We start from the raw sequence: 21330 nt of genomic DNA on the forward strand, positions 1-21330 counted from the left end.
AGAAGGAGGAAGAGGAGGAGGAGGAGGGGGAGGAAGAGGAGAAAGGCGCAGGGGTGGGAGCTGTTGCCGAAGCTGCTACAGCAAAAGTTGTCCCCCCTCCCCCCTTCCCCTCCTCTCAAGGTCCCTAGAAAGGTTGGAGCTGCCGCCGCCTGCAGACGGTGACCGCGCGACTCGGCGCCCGCCCGCGGTAAAGCGCTCGGCCTGGCAGGCCCGGGCCCGGGGGAGGGCAGGGGAGGGGGAGGGGGCGGCGCGCGGGGGGAGCGCGCGGCGGTAACGGCCTGACCCCGGGGGGAGCGAGCCGTAGCGAGGCTGGGGGTGGCCTGGGTGCCGGCAGAGGCCGAGGGAAACGCGGGGGCTGGCCGGGGGACGTGAGGAAGCAGGGCGCGGAGGGTGGGTTGGGGGGTTGAGAAAGGATAATGACGGGGGTGGCGGAGGCGAGAAGGCGGCCTCCGAGGCTGGAGGGGGGTGTCAGAGGTAGGGGAGGAGGTGGGATGTTTGCACGGGAAGGCCAGAGGGTGCTGGGTGTGGGTGTGAAAAGGCTAGGGAGACACCAGGGCTCTGTCCACCGTGCCTGGTGCAGTGCTTTATGCACCGCAGGCCTCAGTCACTGTTGCTGCCGGAGTGTGCTCTTAGGGAGAAGGGAAGGGCAGGGGTTGGAGAAAAGGGAATGCTTGCAGGAAACGTAGTGGGAGTGCGAACAGGGAGAGGGGCCGGAGGAAAGATGCCGGAGAGGTGGAGGAATTCAGGGGGTGGCTGTGGAGGAGTCTTGAGGATCCTGGAGGGTGTTCATTGTGCAGATACGTTAGGTATTTCATTATGGAAAGAACTGAAGCGTTTCTCAGGAAAGGAAAGAAGGGAGATAGGAGGTCCCGTGAATAGAAACGATCGCGTTTGAAGCAAGAGGGAGTGCTAAATAGTAGAGAAGATGCAGGGAATGCATAATAGAATAGGCAGATGTAGTATAATTAATAAATATTGGCCTAAGGACTGAAGAGTTATTCCAGATGGGCCGGGATGGCCTAGTTCCGAACCCGTGTGGGCTCTTCAGTAGATGACAGCTGGTAAGTGTGGGTCTGGGCTGTGGTTGGGGTCACTGAGAATTAGATTTTAGTCTGTAGTTTGGTCTGTGACATTTTAGACATGCACCAATGAATACGAGAACTGCTGAAGCAGACCTTGAGAAAGGACCTGGCCTGTGGGGATTCCTTAGGCCATGGAGTTCCGATTTTAGAAAATTTGAAGTATTAACACTTAACAGAGGTTGAGTGAATTCTATCCTGGCAAATGCTGGAATGGAAATTAATTGACTTGGTAGTTTTCTTCACTGCCCAGTTTATCCGGTCCATATTATTCAGGCTGGATTGCAGTACACAAGATTATAGTGGGGGGAGTACGTTTGGTGGCCTTTCTTTGGATATTTCATTTGTAGGTCAAATTAGTCTAGTTGGCTGGATTGGTTCCATAAGTCCGTGGCTGCTGAGAGATGTTCTGCCATTCACAGTTCCTGATGTGAACTGTGAGGGAGTTCTTCTCTAGTGAGAGAATACTCTCTCATTCAGGCATGGAGGCATTGAAGAGAATGTATCAGCCAGCAAAGTGTGGGCCTGCAGAATGGAGGATCTAGAATATCTGTTCTGGTTTTAGGTTGCAAGGAGGTCAGGACTAGTTATCATAAGGTCTAGGGGAACCTAGGAGACTGAATGATTCTAGAGCCAGGCTGGAGGGAGGAGTAGCATCTCTATATCAGGAAATGAACCAAGCTCTCTCTGGATTTGCTGAGCTCAAACTAGACCAGATTTCCAAGAGGGAACTCTGGGCTAGAACCATACTCTTAAAATCTACCCGGATATTATTCACCTTTTATTAAGAAAAAACTATATGCACATTACATGGTAATATTTCTTCAACTGAAGAGAGGATAATAAACATGTTAAATATGAAAAATCTTTTTATGGAAGTAGAGGTTGAAGGGATTAATGGGGAAGATGGAATGAAATTTGGGAGAGGGAAAGAAAAATCCAATTTTTATTCCTTTAGCAGATATCTCAAAGGAGAGTAATAAGTTAGCATTAGAATGGAGAGTGCTTTCTTTAATTATATATTTCCTTGACAGAAATAATCCAAAATTCTTATTATTCTTATTATTTTTTGAGACAGAATTTCACTCTTGTGGCCCAGGCTGGAGTACAATGGTGCAATCTTGGCTCACTGCAACCTCCACCTCCCAGGTTCAAATGATTCTCCTGCCTCAGCCTCCTGAGTAGCTGGGATTACAGGTGTCCGCCACCACACCCAGCTAATTTTTGTATTTTTAGTAGAGATGGGGTTTCACCATGTTGGCCAGGCTGGTCTCCTGACTTCAGGTGATCTGCCTGCCTCGGCCTCCCAAAGTGTTGGGATTACAGGCGTGAGCCACTGTGGGCGGCCAGGCCAGATTTACTCATTTTTTTTTTTTTGGATGGAGTTTTGCTCTTGTTGCCTAGGCTGCAGTGCAGTGGTGCTATCTTGGCTCACCACAATCTCTGCCTCCCGGGTTCAAGTGATTCTCCTACTTCAGCCACCCAAGTAGCTGGGATTACTGGCTAATTGTGTATTTTTAGTAGAGACAAGGTTTCTCCATGTTGGTCACAGGCTGCTCTCAAACTCCTGACCTCAGGTGATCTGCATGCTTCAGCCACCAAAAATTCTGGGATTACAGGTGTAAGCCACTGTGCCTGGCTTTTTTTTTTTTTTGAGACAGGGTCTCCCTTTGTCCCCTAGGCTGGAGTACAGTGGCTTGGATCATACCTCACTGCAGCTTTCACCTCCTGGGATCAAGAGATCATCCTACCTCAGCCTCTTGAGTAGGTAGAACTACAGGCATGCATCACCATGCCCAGATAATTTTTTTAGTTCTTTTGTAGAGAAGAGATCTCCCTATGCTCCCTGGGCTGGTCTCCAACTCCTGGCCTCAAGCAGTCCTTTTGTCTAGGCCTTCCAAAGTGCCTGGGATTACTGGTGTGACATCATACCTGGCTACTCATTTTTTTTAGGACTTTTTTTTTGTCCCTTCACCTGGAGTCTCTCTCTGTCAACCAGGCTGGAGTGCAGTGGCATGATTTCGGCTCACTGCAACCTCTGCTGCTTGGGTTCAAGTGATTCAGCCTCTCAGAGTACCTGGGATTACAGGCATGCACCACCAAGTCCAGCTAATTTTTGTATTTTTAGTAGAGGTGGAGTTTTGCCATGTTTGCCAGGCTGATCTTGAACTCCTGGCCTCAAGTGATCTGCCTGCCTTGGCTTCCCAAAGTGTTGGGATTACAGGTGTGAGCCACAGTGCCCGGCCAGGGCTTTTTTTTTTTTTAATCATAGTATGCTGTACTAATTTTATTATGATCATAGCATGACAGGTCTAGTCTTCCTTCCCTTTTCTCTCACCAGCACTGTTTATTATGTGTTTTTTTATTTTTGTAAGCAGAATGCACTTAAATATTGTCTTTCTATGCTTATATTGTCTTTATTATATTGTAATTACATTGTCTTTGTACTCTTTTATTATAAAATTTCTCTGAGGGAACTTATTATGAAAAACAGTAGCCTCTGTCTCACCTGTCTATTGCAGTTCCACTTTACTGAGGCTGCTATTTTTAAGCATTAATTTTGTATTTCTTAACCATGCTTTTTTCCATGTCTTCGAGTAATAGACATATGATATCATTTCTCGATTTATCAAAATGACATTATCAGGGTGTCAGAAGACTTCTATGAATGTGTCATTGACATTATCCCCTTTCTCCTTCTTTCTGACCTTTGGTAGTTAATTTAGTATTCAGTGTGTTTATGTTTTTTAATAATATGCATAAACCTTGATTTTGGAGTCCAACAATCTTAGGCTTTATCTCTTGACTTCCCCACTATATTAGATAAGGATTTAGCCTAGATAAGGCTTTCCTGAGTAGAAAGAACATTGACAATTACAGTAAAAATGCTGGATGAGATGATAAAGGGAAGTTTGGATGGACCTATCAAAAAGACCATGTTGTAGGAAACATCTAAGCATAAGATTTGCTTGTTAGAGATGAAGAGGAGTTGCTTAATAATGATAATTGTTCATCCTCGAATTAGTTACCAGTTTGCAGTATTCTTTGACAGTCTTCTGGAGAGTTTTAGTGTGGGAAATCTGGAAATACATTAAAATGACCTTTGAATGTTCTTTCTAGGCTTCTATGGCAATTCTTTTTTGTTTTTTGAGGCAGGATCTCACTTTGTTACCTAGACTGTAGTGCGGTGGCATGATTTTGGCTCACTGCAGCCTCCACCTCCTGGGCTCAAGCAGTCCTCCCACCTTAGCCCCCCAGGTAGCTGGGAATACAGGCGTGTGCCACCACTCCCAGCTAATTTTTTTATATTTTTTTGTAAAGATGGGGTTTTGCCATGTTGACCAGGCTGGTCTTGAACTCTTGGGCTCAAGTGATCTGCTTGCCTCAGCCTCCCAAAGTGCTAGGATTACAGGCATGAGCCACTGTGCCCGGCCACAATTCTTAACGTTTTTATTTTTAAGAGGGAATGGATTGGTGTGGACACATGTTTTTTGCGGGATTGGGGGAAGGAGAGATGGGGAAATGTGATAGGAGGAGGAGGATGAGGAACAGGGTTTGATGGAGGTGGTGATACATTTTGAGAAGGCTAAAGAAAAAGTAAAGTATTTTGAGGGGATTTGGATATAGTTATTGTGACGGAAGTTTACCTTATGGTGATGAGACTAGAATTTTTGTCATGTTTAAGGAAATTAGCATGTTTAAATTACTAATATGTTGGGAATGTGGTAGGAAAAAACTGTACTGGGCTCGATCTCATATGTTAGGATACTGTTGTAAAATATTAGTGTTTTTGAAATTTGTGTATGAGATGCAAATCATTGTGGTGGATATTGGGAAAATAGAAAGATACTGTTCCACTTTTTTTTAGGAGCCTTTAAATAATGTGGCACCTCTTGAAAGTCTTCCTTACTTTCTTTTTTTTTTTTTGAGACAGAGTCTCGCACCGTCACCCAGTTTGTAGTGAATGCAGTGGCGCAATCTCAGCTCACTGCAATCTCTGCCTCCTGGGTTCAAGCAATTCTCCTGCCTCAGCCTCCTGAGTAGCTGGGACAACAGGCAGGCGCCACCACGCCCAGCTAATTTTTTTGGTATATTTAGTAGAGATGGGGTTTTACCATGTTAGTCAGGATGGTCTTGATCTTCTGACCTCGTGATCTACCCGCCTCGGCCTCCTGAAGTGCTGGGGTTACAGCATGAGCCACTGCGCCCGGCTAAAAGTCTTCCGTACCTTCAGTAGCAACACCATTCACATGTAGGTTATGTACTGCTAAATTTTGTATTTGTGACAGTTATTCTCTTTGTTTTGCAAATGGTAGATGGTAACCTGTTTTAGAGCAGAGACTTCCTGTAGTCTCTAGGGAAACTCACAACAGGCTGATTCTTTTTTTTTTTTTGAGATGGAGTTTTGCCCTTGTTGCCCAGGATGGAGTGCAATGACACTATCTTGGCTCACTGCAACCTCTGCCTCTTGGGATCAAGTGATTCTCCTGCTTCAGCCTCCCAAGTAGCTGGGACTACAGGCACGTGCCATCATGTCCAGCTAATTTTGTATTTTTAGTAGAGACGGGGTTTCTCCATGTTGGTCAGGCTGGTCTTGAACTCCTGACCTCAGGTGATCTACCTGCCTCGGCCTCCCAAAGTGCTGGGATTATAGGCATGAGCCAACAGGTTGATTCTTAAGTGCTTAATAAATACCTGTTGAATGACTGATGGAAAGTAGGGTTCACTATTAGCGATAATAGTGGGATTGTATGAAATTGCTGAGTACTGTGGGGATATTGTAGACAAAACTGTGTGTGTGTGTTTGACAGCATGAAGGACAAAAGGGATATCTGACTGGAGAGGACCTTTAGATTTAAGGGAAGGAGGCAGCCTGGATTAGAATGGAACTGCAAGAGTTCTGCAACAACATTGAAGACCAAGGGGTCTCTTCTAAATTTGAGGCTAGTTTAATCTAGAGTAAAATCTGGTCTGTAGCAGGGTGGTGTTTTAATTTAGATTTTTTTTTCTTTAGGCATAAATGACTGTTTTACGACTGTCTGATTTAATTCATTTTTAGGATAGTAAAAATAACAGATAAGCTTCTTCCCTCAAGAAATTTATAGTATTTACATTCTTTTTTTTTTGAGATGGGGTCTCACTCTGTTGCCCAGGATGGAGAGCAGTGGTACGATCTTGGCTCACTGCAACCTCTGCCTGCTGGATTCAAACAATTCTCCTGCCTCAGCCTCCTGAGTAGCTGGGATTACAGGAGCATGCCACCATGCTTGGCTAATTTTTGCTAATTTTTGCATTTTTAGTAGAGACAGGGTTTCACCATGTTGGCCAGGCTGGTCTCAAACTTCTGACCTCAGGTGATCTGCCCACCTTGGCCTCCTAAAGTAGTATTTACATTCTTTTGAGAGAGAAAGATAGTTGTAAAATAATTCAGTAACAGTGTAAGATTTCAGAATATTGATTTTTGAAAACAAATATCAAAATTATATCTCCAGGTAAGAATTTTTATATTTGGATGGTCATTTTCAGTAGCAGTGTTCAGAATATTTTTAGAACACCTTTTCTGAATTAATTTCTGCGTGTAACTATATAATTTACCTATTTATTGAGTAACTATTGTGTGCTGTTGGGGGAAGGGGTTTATAAAGGTAAGTAAAACATGGTCCCTATCTGCCAGGAGTTCATAATCCCTCCAAGAGGCACACTTTTTTTTTTTTTTTTTTTTTTTTTTGAGATTCCAGTATTCTTTGTCTTCTGGAGAGTTTTAGTGTGGGAAATCTGGAAATGTATTAAAATGACCCTGGAATGTTCTTTCCAGGCTTCTATGGCAACTTTTATTTTTATTTTTGAGACAGGGTCTCATCTTACTCTGTCACCCAGGCTGGAGTCCTGTATGATCTTGGCTCACTGCAACCTCTGCCTCCCGGGTTCAAGTGATTATCCTGCCTCAGCCTACCAACTAGCTGGGACTATAGGCACGCACACTACCACCCCTGGCTGATTTTTGTATTTTTATTAGAGACAGGGTTTCACCATGTTGGCCAGGCTGGTCTCGAACTCCTGGCGTCAGGTGATCTGCCTGCCTCGGCCTATCAAAGTGCTGGGATTACAGGTGTGAGCCACTGCACCTAGCTTCAGGGGCATACGTTTGTTTGTTTGTTTTTTGAGACAGAGCTTCTCTCTGTTGCTTAGGCTGGAGTGCAGTGACACGATTCTGGCTCACTGCTACCTCTGCCTCCCAGGTTCAAGCAGTTCTCCTGCCTAAGCCATAGCTGGGACTACAGGCATGCACCACCACACCCAGTGTATTTTTTAGCAGAGATGGGGTTTCACCATGTTGGCTAGGCTAGTCTTGAACTCCTGGCCTCAAGTGATCACCCACCTCAGCCTCCTAGTGCTGGGATTTCAGGCATGAGCCACCGTGCCTGGCTAAGAGGCACACTTTTAAATAATACATGGCATAAGCTTATTTTGAATGGTCTCATTGATGACAAATCTTTTTTACTTTGAAATTTTGATTTTTAGAAATGCTGAAGGTCAATCAATATCAAATAGAGTGAATAAAGAATAGTTTTGCCTTAAATTCAGTTAATCACAGAAATGGGAATATTTTCTTGGTTGACTTACTAGCTGATTTTGAAAACACTCCCAAGGAGGAAGTTGGAAATATTTTGAACAGGGGTGATAGCTTCACATGTAGTTAGTTAGGCACTAGATAAATGTTGGTTGAGTGCATCAGATGGTTGGATGGATGCAGTGAATAAATGAGTAAGTGGTAGCCTTCCAAAGTAACTTAAAGAGGACCATACTGATTCGAATGTGTAAACAAATTCTTATTAAAAAAATTCAGTTTTCTCAGATGAAGTAAATAAATTCTGAGTATATTTGTTAACAATTTTATTACCCGGAGCAAGATAGTTTAAGTCCACAGATGAGTTTTACAGACAGTAAGTGCTGTAGGAGTTCAGGGAATGGAGAAATGAACATTGGCTAAGCTTTGGTGAAATTATTTAAGTGAACCATACTTTAGCTTGATATTTGGAAAGATTCCTTAGGGATCGCAGAAGAACTAAATGACTCCAAATTTCTCTTGCAGCCCTTAAGTGAACCTAGAATCTGGATCTATTTTTGTCTGAATGCTTTCTGCCTGTTTCATTTTAGCTACTCCTACTGGTTTGTTCCTTTCATATTCACATTTGTTTGGTAGATGTTGAGCACCCTGCAACAACTGTGGGGTCTGTTTTCCATCATTGTAGAGTGTAACTTTTAGTTGTTCTTTTATGAGCCTGTACCCCACAAATTACTTGGCCTTCATGAGTGAAGAGCATGAGTCAACTTGGCCCTGTTATCCTGGCATTTTCCTGCATGCTTTTCTCAAAGCTGCTTTCTGAATTACAGAACTGAGGGTGTGTGTCCAGTAGGCAGAAGCTTGTTGAATGAATGAATGAATGAGATATTTGAGATAATTTAGGAGATCTGAATTATCTATATGTTTTACGTTTCATTTATTCATAACCTGCCTTTTTCTACAAAAGACTTAATGGAGCTGCCAGAATATATGCACTAGCAATGAACTGAAATAATTCAAGAAGTCTGGTTAAAAAGATGGTGAAAAAAAGAAAGATCTGTTTAAAGAATACAGATCAGTATGTATGGATGTTAGAGAACTAGGAATAAGGAAGAAGATAAGCAGATGGGGAAGGAAAGGTAGTATCTGATAGAAAGGATGATTTTGAAGGAGGGAAAAGATTATTGAAATATGACAGGCTATATTCAGGGGAAAGCATGAGAAGATGGAAGGTAAAGAGGATTATTTGAAAGGGCTATTTTGAGGAGTAAGATGGTAAAACTATTTGAAGGATAAAAGTCAACAGAAGTTTGGAATATAATAGAAGTTATTAAATTATGTTGATTTATAACTGAGGGTTTCAGAAAATGATGGGATAAGTTTTCTTTGTTTAACAGATAATGCACATTTGTTATATGCAAAAGCATATAATGCTTTGCAGTCAGGAATGAGTCCTCTGGGATTTATATTCTGGTAGGGGAGCTGGAGTTGTGCACAAATACCTGTACTATAATCACAAATATATCTGTGATTCACAAATACACCAAATATTACTGAATTTAAAAGGCAGAAAATGCATTTGATTAGGAGAAAACATGGGGCAGCATTTTAATGGCATAAAAGGGGAATTTTAGCTAGTCTTTGAAGGGATTGATAGGATTCTTTTTTTTTTTTTTTTTAAGTTTTGGATTGATAGGATTCTGATTGGCAAAGATTACTGAAAGAGAGCATTCCAGCCTGAAAGATTAGCATAAGCAAAGGCTTGGAGCTGAGACGCCCAGGAGATGTGGGGAATGGTGAGTTAGATTTTAAGTTTTAAACTATGACCTATAGTAAGAAATACATGTCACACTTCATCTAATATATGCATGTATAAATGTTTATGTGTGTGGGAAAAACATAAAGTTTCATAATACAGTAACTATCCTTACCATGGTAGATGCACTTGGATGTTATCTATTTTGTTTGACTAAAAAGAAAAAAGCTGGCCAAGGGGAAAGAAATAAAAGGTTGTTGTCACTCCTTAAACTGATTTTATGACCAAGAAAATAATTGATCACAATCTATAGTTTGGAACACAGAGAGTTCATGAATAAGGTATAACATAAGGTAGGAGAGTCAGTTGGGGTTGAGTTGAAAATGGATGGCCTTGAAAGCTAAGCTAAGTAGTTTGTATTTGATATTATGTAGTGTTGTGCTTGGTAAGCAAACAGAAGCTGGGTTTTAGTCTTGGCTCTTCTGTTTGCCCACTGTATGATTATGGAGAATTATTTCCTTTCTGAGTTTCCATTTTCTCATCAAGTTGATAATCATACCTTCCTGGCAAGGGTTGTGGTGAGAATGTGAGAATTAAAGTATGTTAGCATGCATTATTAGTGTATATAGCTGTTGAACTTTCCTGAGTAGGGAATTGAGCCAAGGACTGTATATTAGATAGCTTCATCTGGCAGTAGCTATACCTTACTGGATAGATTGTGGGTAATGTGGTGGTAGAGTAACATTGTATGTGAAAAGACCAGTTAGAAAAAAAAGACCAATTAGGTGGCTCCTGGAGAAATTAAAATGGGCTTGAATTAGTTTGATGGCAGTAGGATTAGAATATGGGAGTGGGATGCAGTTGGAGGTAGGGAAGAGGGGAAGATGACTGGAAATGCACTATTTATTTATTTGTTATTAATGAATGAATGAGTGAATGACAGCCTCTTGATCTGTTGCCCAGGCTGGAGTGCAGTTGTGTGAACACAGCAGCTCACTGCAGCCTCTACCTCCTGGGCTCAAGTGATCCTCTTGCCTCAGCCTTCTGAGTATCTGGAACCACAGGCATGTGCCACCACGCCTGGCTAATTTTTAATTTTTTTTGTAGAGATGTGATCTCACCATGTTGCCTGGGCTGATCTCAAACTCTTGGGCTCCAGTGATCTCCTCCTTTGGCTTCGCAGAGTGTTGGGATTATAGGTGTGAGCCGCCCCACGCCTGGCTGACTGGAAATTTAGAGTTGTAGAAATATTCAAATGGCAGCAGCTGAAATTGAATTATATTTTTGGGTAGTTTAGTGGAGTACGTTACAGTTTCAGTTTCTTTCATTAGTAGGTGCTCAATTATTTGTTGAATGATAGAAACTAAATATGTGAACTGTGGGATGAATTGTGAGTAGAGGCAGTGATGGATGGATATGAGAAGGAGGGTTAGGCTGAAGGATACGTTGATGGACTGCCAGAATTTATTCATTCACGGTGTATTTTTATATTTACTGTGCACAAGGATCTATGGCAGCCAGTGTGAAGGATACATGTTTATATATGACACAGTCCATGTTCTTCAGGAATTTATCCAGGGACAAAATAAACACATCTGCCCATGACACCAGTACTATGGTAAGTTTCATCAGGATTGGCTTGTAGAGAAACTGGTGTGTAGCTTAGACCTTGAAGGATAAATAAGATAATAGTAGGCAAGATGGTGACGGTTGGCTGTTCAAGAAGAAGGGGTGATATAAGGGACAGTAAGCAAAGTTCAGGGTATGTTTAGGGGTTGGTGGTCTAGGTTAGCTATAATTTAGGGTTCGTGTTGAAGAATGGCGGGAAATAAAGCTGAAAAGTAGTCAGACTATCTCAAAATTCAGGCTAACCTGGTTTTTGAAAATTTATTAAGATATATGCAGTAAAGTGCCCCAATCTTAAGGGTACAGATTAATGAGTTTTTCTTAGGTATAAATATATATAGCCACCACCCAGTTCAATATACAGGACATTTCCAGGATCCAGAAGGCGGCCTCGTGTGTCATTTCCAAGCCGATAACTCATCCAACCAAAAATAACTATTATTCTGACTTCCCTCATAACAGACTAGTGTTGTGTGTTTTTGAATTTTGTATAAGTGGAACCCTATTTCTTGTCTAGTTTCTTTTCTCAAGGAGCCTGTCTGTGAGTTTTATCCATGTTGTATTTTTCATTGTGTGGTATTCCATCATATGAATATACCACGGTGTATTTATCTATTCCATGATTGTTGGTCAGTTGGATGGTTTCAATTTTTTTGAAGTCTGAGGAGTTTTTTTTTCTGTCTTTTTTTTTTGGAGACAGAGTCTCACTCTGTCACCCAGGCTGTAGTGGTGCGATGTCTGCTCACTACAATCTCCACCTTCTGGGTTCAAGCGATTTTCCTGCCTCAGCCTCCTGAGTAGCCAGGATTACAGGCACGCAACACCACGCCCAGCTAATTTTTGTGTTTTTAGTAGAGATAGGGTTTCGCCATCTTGGCCAGGCTGGTCTTGAACTCCTCACCTCAAGTGATCCACCCACGTTGATCTCCCAGATTGCTGGAATTATAGGCGTGAGCCATCATGCCTGGCTGAAGTCTGAGGAGTTTTAACTTAAAGTCAGTATGCAGTGGGGCACCATTGTTGATTTTTGAATTGGTAAATAAGAGACTATATAAGAATATTAATCCGGTGACCTTTTTTTGTAATGAAGAGAATCTGGTGACTGGGAGACAAAATTAGGAAGACTATGGCAAAAGTGTGAAGTAGGCTGGACATGATGGCTCACACCTGTAATCTCAGCATTTTGGGAGGCTGAGGCGGGCAGATTGCTTGAGCTCAGGAGTTTGATACCAGCCTGGGCAACATGGCAAAACTTCGTCTCTACAAAAGATAAAACAATTAGCCAGGTGTGGTGGCACATGCCTGTAGTTCCAGCCACATGGGAGGCTGAGGCAGGAGAATCGCTTGAACCCAGGAGGCAGAGGTTGCAGTGAGCCGAAATCTGCACTCCAGCCTGGGTGACAGAGGGAGACCCTGCCTCCAAAAAAAAAAGTGTGAAGTATTGAGGGTATAAGTTGAGTAGTGGTATGGGAATAAAAGGAAAGGGATAGATATAAGAAATACCTCAAAGAAAGAATCGGAAGGTTTGATGGCATATAGGGTTTTGGGAAACAGTAGAGAAAAAGAAAAGTGAAGAAAAGCTCTAGGGCCTTTAATCTGGGTGACTGAGATCGATGGTACCATTAACAGAAATTATTAGATCACTTAGCAGAACTGTTTTGGGGTTTTAAGACACATTGACCTGTGTGTGAGGCACCAGTACTAGATTGGAGCTAAGAAAATAAGTCCTATATAGAGTTGGGAATACATACATAGAGTTGATAATTGCAGCTACTAATTCTGGATTTAGTTAGGGCACTGATGGTTATGAAATTATTTGGACTGATAATTGAAGTGTTAATTGAAGTAATAGTTGAAGAATCTAGTTAAAAAGAAATCATTATATATTTCAATTCTAGGTAAAAAGAAATCATTAGATATTCTAATTCCTCAGGAGTAAATTGGATTGTAGGAGAGGATGCTGGTTTAAAGATTATTTTGGGGAGCTGAGGGAAGACAGCCATATGAAGAAGGAAAATGTTGAAGTAGTGGTGAGGGATGAAACCCTTAGTGGCTGAGAATTACAGGAGGCTCCAGGTCAGAACTTGGGTAGGAATTTGGGTAGGAAGAGGAGCAGCAGTGATTTCAGATAGAAGAAACAACCAGAGAAGTCACAGTAGAATCATGTGCTACAGTGTCATTAAGCAAGGTGGGTAGCTCAAGTGTCACTGCCAAAAAGAGAGTAAGGACTGGTCAGGGGTGGTGGCTCATACCTGTTATGTCAGCACTTGGGAGGCTGAGGTGGGCATATTGCTTGATCTCAGGAGTTTGAGACCATCCTGGGCAACATGATGAAACCTCATCTCTACAAAAAATAATAAACTTTGCTGGGTATGGTGGCATGTGCCTGTAGTCCCAGCTACTTGAGGGGGCTGAGGTTGGAGGATCACTTGAGCTTGGGAGGTGGAAGTTGCAGTGAGCTGATACCGTGCCACTGCACTCCAGCCTGGGTTACAGAGTAAGAGCCTGTCTCAAAAAAAAAAAAAAAAAAAAAGAGGGTAAAGACACTTCAGTAGGGGATCATAGATTTTTTATTTATTTTATTTTTTTTTGTGGTCTTCAAAAGAGCAGTTCAGAGACCAGAGTGCATGGGGCTTTACTGAGTGGGTTGGAAGAATATGGAAGCAATGATAGGAATTGAATTAAGTTTAGTTTGAGAAGGAAGAACAACAACTCTTATTCTCAAACTGGAGGCCAGAAGTAACAGATGGAAGAAGATACGGCATTTTAGAAGCTGTGAAGAGGATTTGATTATAGGTGGAGAAGGTGTGATTTGAGGGAATTTTATAGAAGGGTTTGAGTATTTGATGGGATTAGGGATTTAATATGAAACTGATTTGTATTAGTCAATGAGGCGGAGAGTTGTATTTAGAATAAATCTGTTGTGGAAGATTTCATAGCTTTCTGGTGGTGCTTAACACCCAGTGCGTGGGTGTGGAGAAAACAGATGGTGAGGATTGTCTATCACTGGGGAGATGAGAATGATGGAAGGTCATGGAATTCTGGAGAGGACAGTGTTAAAATGGTTGATGGACAGGTTTAAATTATATAGGGAGACAATAAAGCCAAGTGGAGTTAAAGTATAGGTCTACAACTAGAATATAAAGTGGTTGTGGGTAAAGAAAAGGGAGGCAGTCTCTGAAGTTACAATCCTAGTGGTACAGCACTTTTTTTTTTTTTTTTTTTTGAGACGTCGTCTGATTCTGTTGCCAGGCTGGAGTATAGTGGCACAATCTCAGCTCACTGCAGCCTCTACCTCCAGATTTCAAGTGATTCTCCTGCCTCAACCTCCTGAGTAGCTGGGATTACAAGCATGAGTCACCGCACCTGGCTAATTTTTTCTATTTTTAATGAAGACAGGGTTTCACAATGTTGGCCAGGCTGGTGTCAAACTCCTGACCTCAAGTGATTCACCTGCTTTGGCCTCCCAAAGTGTTAGGATTATAGGCGTGAGCCACCGCAGTCAGCCTAGCACTTTTCAATTGATGGCTCTGTTTTCAGTTTCTTTGTGGCTATCTTAAGTGCAGATGAAGGTTTTAGGAGCTTATGAAGGTCACGGTATAGAAAGTTCTTCAGCATCATTGTTGAAGTCATTGAGAATAATGGTTGAATTTGGGACCAAGTAGAATTGGAGTCATTGGGTAGGGAAAATAGGAGGGTCTTCTGGAGGTTGGTGGAGGTTGGTAGAAGTTGCAGAAGGAATGGTTTCAGTGAGTAATGTGACTCCCAAGCTATGTTTTAGTGATAGGATAATGGGGGGTGGTCCTGGGAAGCAGGAAGCAGCAAGTCCTTTTTTATCAAGCTGAAGGAGTAGGAATATAGCTAGTCATGAGAGAAGCAGATTGTCCAGGAAAAACCAGGCTTGAGGTAAGACGAGGAGGCAGATGGTCACAATAATTGGGCAAGAGTTGACAGTGATTGGAATTGTTGAGCCATGGAGATTGAGAACAGTAGCTAGATTTGTTACATTTACCAGTTCTTTCAATTTTTTTTTTCTTTTTGAGACAGGGTCTTCTCTCTTACCCAGGCTGGAGTGCAGTGGTCCAATCTTGGCTCACTGCAGCCTTGCCTCCTGGACTCAAGCGATTCTCTTGCCTCAGCCTCCTGAGTAGTTGGGATTACAGATGTGCACCACCATACCTTGCTTAGCTCCCCTCCCCTCCCCTCCCCTCCCTTCCCCTCCCTTCCTCTCTTTTTCTTCTTTTCTTTTCCCCTCTCTTCCGTTCTCTTCTCTCTTCTCCTCTCCTGTCTCCTCTCTCCTCTCTTTTCTCTTCTCTTCTTTCAGATATGTGGTCTTCCTATGTTGCCCAGGCTGGTCTTGAACTCCTGGTCTGAAGCGATCTTCCCTCCTTGGCCTCGCAACAGTTCGTTTATAAAATAAGTGATACTTGCAAAATTATAACTATTCATGTATAATATACTGATATAAATTTAGCTGAACGATCATTGTGGTTTAGAAATGAGACATTGGAAACAAAAGATGAGGTAGAGGTGTATTAAAGATAAGGTGAGCTGGGTGTGGTGGCTCACATATACTATAATCCCAGTAATTTGGGAGGCAGAGGCAGGAGGATCACTTGAGCTCAGGAGTTCGAGAACAGCATGGACAACATAAGGAAACCCTGTCTCTACACCGAAATAAAAAATTAGCTGGGCATTGTAGTGCACACCTATAGTCCCAGTGACTCAGGAGGCTGAGGTAGGAGAATCACTTGAGCCCTGGAAGTCAAGGCTGCAGTGAGCCATGATTGTACCACTGCACTCAGCCTGGGCGATAGAGTAAGACCCTGTCTTAAAAAAAAAAAAGATGAAGGTAAAAGATAAAAGTTGTTCTATTGTTTGTTGACAATAGAACATGGACAAGCTGATAGGATCTAGTAAATAAATGGACTGGAAATGAATGAGGAGGCTGAAGTTGTAGGCATAGAAAAGACGAGGGAGTAGCTTGCAGCAGAGAAAACATGGAGAGAACATACAGAAAGGGATTTAACCAGGCCGTGGTTTGTAGGGGTGAGGATATTGGCAAGCATTACTAAGTATAATATTTTTATTAAAGAAACTGGGAAGTAGGGAGCCCCCATATTCGCTGGGTTTTTGCAGTCCAGGCCCGATTGGGCCAGCTGTGCGGGCAGGACTGTGCTGATGCTGCACTGGGCAACTGGTGGAGCAGCAGCCTGGAGCTGTGTGGTGGTGGGTGCGCTGCTGCCTGCCTGGGTCTGTGCGCTCTTGGCCAGTGGTGGGGCGGGAGGGTGGGCGCTCCCTGAAGTGAGCAGGAAATAACTGATGTCAGGAGCCTATTTCTTCTCTCTGCGAATAAGAACAGTTTATGCCACCCATAATAAAAGGTGGCAGTATGTCATGCCAGCTTTTAAAAAAATATTGTCAATGATAGAGACATTGAGATGTCTATTTGTGTCCTTCAAAACCACATCACATTTTCTGTTTGCAAAAACTGGGAAGAACTTGCATAGGTAAAGAGGTTTGGGTAAAAAGTGGAAAGAATGGGGTACATGTTAAGAATGAGATGTCCTAACGGAACTAAAATGGATTCTTTACTTTCTTTTTTGTCTGTAATGACTTGAATAATGCCGAAGTGCTGGAATTATAGACATGAGCCACTGCACATGGCCCATATCAGAGTTTTTGATGTTCATGTTTCAGAGAGAGAGCATATTTAAAAGGGAGGCGGTCTCTGAAGTTACAATCCTAGTGGTACACCATTTCACATGAAATGGCAGTGAGAAAAATACGACAAGGCACAAAATGTGTAGTGTTGGTGTTCCATCCTAGTATAGCTTTGCTTCAGGATTAGTTCCAGCATGTAGCCCTGGGCTTTCATCACTTTTTCCCTGCCTTTACTGCTACATCTATTTAGCCATCAAATTTAATAATGAAAGATCTCTGGAGACTCAGAGTGTTGAAGGCCTAAGAGGGCCCAGGGTTCTCACTTGGCTCAACTCACAAAACTTAGCCATACCATCATGTAACAGCCCTGTCTGATTCAGTCTAGAATTGTTTTTAGGACGTGCCTCAGACTGGACCTTGTCAAGGGGGAGCATATTCCGAATATTTGGGTGGATTATGTGGGGTAGACTAATGATGGATATCTTAAAGAAGGTGATGGGAGGGATTATAGTAGACATGGAGAGAGGTGTGTTTTAAATGGTAACTGTATTAATTTGATATAGATAAATGACTTCCCAATAAAGGGGTTTGACCTTTGAACATCTAGGATGGCATGGAGAAGTTTTCCTTGTAAATTTGAGAAGAGCCAATATCCAAGAGATTGGAATGAAATGCACACTTGGGGTTCTGCAGGCTGCTGTATATGTGTACTTATGTACACACCTGTATGTGTAGATACATATCAGAGAGAATTTGTTCATTTGATTAGGTTATATAGTTAGTCTTTAGGGAAGTGGGACTAATAGTCCAACTAGTTTTGAGTTATGAATGATTTAAGGGAATTGTTACAGAATATTTGGAAAGATCATTTTCAAGGTTTTGAGGACAAGCCTAGGAAATAGATTTTTTGTAACTGTGAGGGCTTCTGGAATAGATGCACAAGCTTTGATGGCAGTTCAGGGCAAAGTTGTGTAAGTTGGAGAGTGTTAGCTTTGAGGAAATCAGAACAGACAAGAAAAATGTAGTGTTTGAGAAAGTTATTTATGAATTGATTTGGTAGGAGCTGATAAAAATTATAAAAGTTGCGGAGAGATTTTGAATCGCCAGGTGGGAGATATGGAAGTGATTTGTGAAGCTGTTTTTTTTTTTTTTTCTTTTTGAGATGGCATCTTGCTGTGTTGCCCAGGCTGGAGTCCAGTGGTGTGATCATGCCTCACTGCAGCCTCTGTCTGCTGGGTTCAAGCAATTCTCCTGCCTCAGCCTCCTGAGTAGCTGGGATTACAGGTGCTCGCCACCATACCTGGCTAATTTTTTGTATTTTTAGTAGAGATGGGGTTTCACCATGTTGGATAGCCTGGTCTTGAACTCCTGACCTCAAGTGATCCACCCGCCTCAGCCTCCCAAAGTGCTGGGATTACAGGCGTGAGTCACCATGCCTGTCTGATTTATGACGCTTGTTACTTACAAGTATTAGAAAAGTAAAATTCAAAAGTAAAATGGAAAGATAGTTTAGAGAAGACTTCTTTTGGGAACAGTACAAAACAGCAAAGCAAGGAAAAACTAAAATGAGTAAATTGGAATGTGGAAAAGTTAGAATAAGAGGGAGGATTAAAGCAGAGGCTACTGAAAGATTTCTTACTGTCGGGCTGTGTGATAATACAAAGCTCTGTTCTGTCGTGTTTTGTTGGATACCATTGATACGTTCATTAAGAAAAGGGGTTTAAACAGGCCCTGGTTTGTAGGGGTGAGGATTGTGACAAGCATCATTAAGTGTAATATTTTTATTAAAGAAACTGGGAAGTAGGGAGCCCTCATATTCCCTGGGCTTTTGCAGCCCAGGCCCAATTGGGCCAGCTACACGGGCGGTACTGTCCTGGCGCTGTGCTGGGCGGCTGCGGAGCAGCGACGTGGAGCTGCGTGATGGCAGGTGGGCTGCCGCCTGCCTGGGTCCCTGAGCTCTTGACTCGTTGGGGTTGTGGGTGTGCGCTCCCTGAAGTGAGCAGGCCATGGGGCGGGAAGGACGAGCTTTTGCCGATCGTCTGGAGAACCGCCGCACGCGGCCCCCATGGCTCCCTTTTGGAAGTGTGTGTCGGCGCCTGAGTGTGCCCGTTTGCAGGGACCAGCACCTTACATGACTTCCTTTTGTGTGTACGTGCGTTCGTGTGTCCGCGCGCGTGCGCCCCTCTGCAGGGAGGAGGCGGAGGGGTGCGGAGACGCTGGCGCGTTTGAGGCCTCGGTGGGGTCGTCTGCCGCGTCCGGACCTTCTGGGTCTGCCCCGCTGGTGCAGTCAGGGCTCCTTCCCTCAGCGGGATGGGAAACTTTGTGAGTGGCTTCTCTGCAGCCACTAACAAGTGTCCGCCAGATAGCGGGGCTGGGGGGAGGGGGGCCGCTGAAGGCTGATAATGAATGGACACCCCGTTTTTCCTCTTATTCCTGTTTTACACATTTTCTTTTGAACTGCGTTGTGTTTACAGTTTCATGTCTGCGAAAAGGTCAACAGGTAACTTGGTTTACTAGACAGCTTTTTACTGGGTATTAGGAGCAAAAAATGTACACCTGTACCCTTATATGAGAAAACCCTTCATATTTAGTGGTAAGAATAATCCTAAGGCTTTTCCAGAGTTGGGATCTGGGGCAAACTTTTGCTCTCCAGACTTTATGAAGCACCTTTTACCATGCCAGGAAAGAACTGCTTGTGCAGTAGACTGAAAGCTAGAGTTGCACATGCAAAATTTGAAGCTCTTTCCAACAGCTTGAATTTAAAACAGCTTTTTGTTTTACATAATAATTGTGATTAGTTTACATACAGAATTTTGCAAAATTAGGCATGGTGTGATTAAAAAAGCGTTTCATAATTTTATAGAGGGCAGTGGTAAAGGCACCACTCAGTTTGGAAGTTTCAAGTATGTTAAATGTTGCCATAAATAAAATCCTATTCAGATTTTTAGATTTAACAAATCTAAAAATATGTTTGCAGTTGTCCTTTGGGTGCAGGAGGAAGTCCTGGGTTTCTCTGTACTTGTTTCTGGGCAGATTTTGAGTATTGTCAGCATGATATGGGTATAGAACCTTAATCTGAGTGAATAATTTGCTTGAGATTACCAGTCTGTTTTGGAGCTGGGAATAGACTCTGGGTCTCTTAAGTTCAGTCTGGTGACCAATCCAAGAATAGACTAAGGAAACTGGCTATTTGTCTGTTTGGTGGAAAATATGGCTGAGCCAAAAAGTGAACATGCGAACGTTAACTTTTCTGATACAACATTTAAATGTAATTTATCCACACTGGATTTCTTTGGCCTTTCTTTAAAAACAGAGGACTTGAGGATATTCCACAGTGTTACTTCTAGTGGGATTCGTACCACATTTACATTTGATTAAAACAGATAGATGCTTATGGTATTTAACTGGGGGTAAATGCGTTTTTCATGTGAATATTCTCAGTGGTTAGAATAGGTAGTAACTTGAGCACTTTTAGCCTCCTTGAAATGCTAGGGAGAAGAGGAATTAAGTTAATGTCATTAATCTGTGTTAACCTTTGGACCTCTTTATTGAGAATTCTTAATAAGGCATGAATGGAATACCTATGGATTTCCCCACAGCTTACATAGTTTTATTCTCATTGTTACTACATTAACCACACACAACAATATTTAATTCTTGTTTTTCAGTAGGCCTCATACAAGAGGGTACCTTTTTATAGTATATAAGCTGCAGTTGGCTCTTTTTTTTAAAAAAAAAAAAAAGAGACTAGGGTCTCACTATGTTGACCAGGCTGGTCTTGAACTCTTAGCCTCAAGGTATCTTCCTGCCTCAGCCTCCTAAAGTGCTGGGATTACAAGTGTGAGCCATTGTGCCCAGCCCTACCTTTTGTTTTGCTGGTAAACATTCCTGTCCTTTCTTATGCCATTCCTCCTATATCACAAAACAAAAACAGCCTTTTTCCTTTTTCCCTTCTCCAAAAACCCCTATATATTTTAAATCGAATACAGTAGTTCTCAAACCAGAGGTGATTTTGTCAAATGTCTGGAGACATTTTTGGTCAGCACGCTGGGGGGTTCTACTAGCATCACTGGATAGATAAACCTCCCACAATGCATATGACAGTCTCCATGACAAAGAAATTATCCAGTGCAAAATATCGGTAGTGCTGATGTTGACAAAACCCTGATCTGATGTATTGAGAATAACATTCTCCCAAGTGATTTAAACCCATGAAAGTTATTCGTCATGTAATTGATACTTCTATATCTGTAAATTATAAATCTTTTTCCAATGTTGTCATTAGAATGATCATGAGTCGAAGGTTATGAAGTATATATTAGAACATTAGAATACAGGCTTGTGGAGCTGGAAGACTTAGCAGGTATAACTCCTTCAGTATGTAGATGAAGAAACTGAGTTTTGGAGAGATGGTGACTTACCAAAGTTGGACAGATAATGCAGAGCTCAGGTCTCTTGTTACTTCTATTTCTTAGTTTAAATCATTACTGAAGGAAAGGGTGTGGTATCACTTTTACTTGATACAGTTAAATTTAATCAAATTAAAATTTTAAATAATCGAATTGTAAGAAATACTCTTTCAGTGAATTTGTTACTTTTTCAGATTCATAGATTTTTTGAATTCTTCAGCATGGTATTGT

The 21330-nt window shown here is 42.2% G+C and overlaps 1 protein-coding gene across 4 annotated transcripts in view; it reads left to right on the top strand.

Annotated features, from left to right (window-relative positions):
* ZNF148 (zinc finger protein 148) overlaps nucleotides 1-21330 on the top strand; it is a 154149-nt gene continuing 132819 nt past the window's right edge. Inside the window, exons 1-2 of one of the 4 annotated variants that reach the window (XM_021673987.2) lie at nucleotides 1-187; nucleotides 9327-9440. The gene's annotated coding sequence lies outside the window, so the exon portion shown is untranslated. Of the gene's footprint in view, nucleotides 188-518; nucleotides 1062-7454; nucleotides 9441-21330 lie in introns of those variants that run through there. The other 3 variants (XM_012473870.2, XM_012473871.3, XM_064362123.1) reach the window with 3 other exon arrangements.

The sequence above is a fragment of the Aotus nancymaae genome, unplaced genomic scaffold (assembly GCF_030222135.1).
Source record: "Aotus nancymaae isolate 86718 unplaced genomic scaffold, 86718_ANA_hifiasm-v0.15.2.pri h1tg000046l, whole genome shotgun sequence".
NCBI lineage: Eukaryota > Metazoa > Chordata > Mammalia > Primates > Aotidae > Aotus > Aotus nancymaae.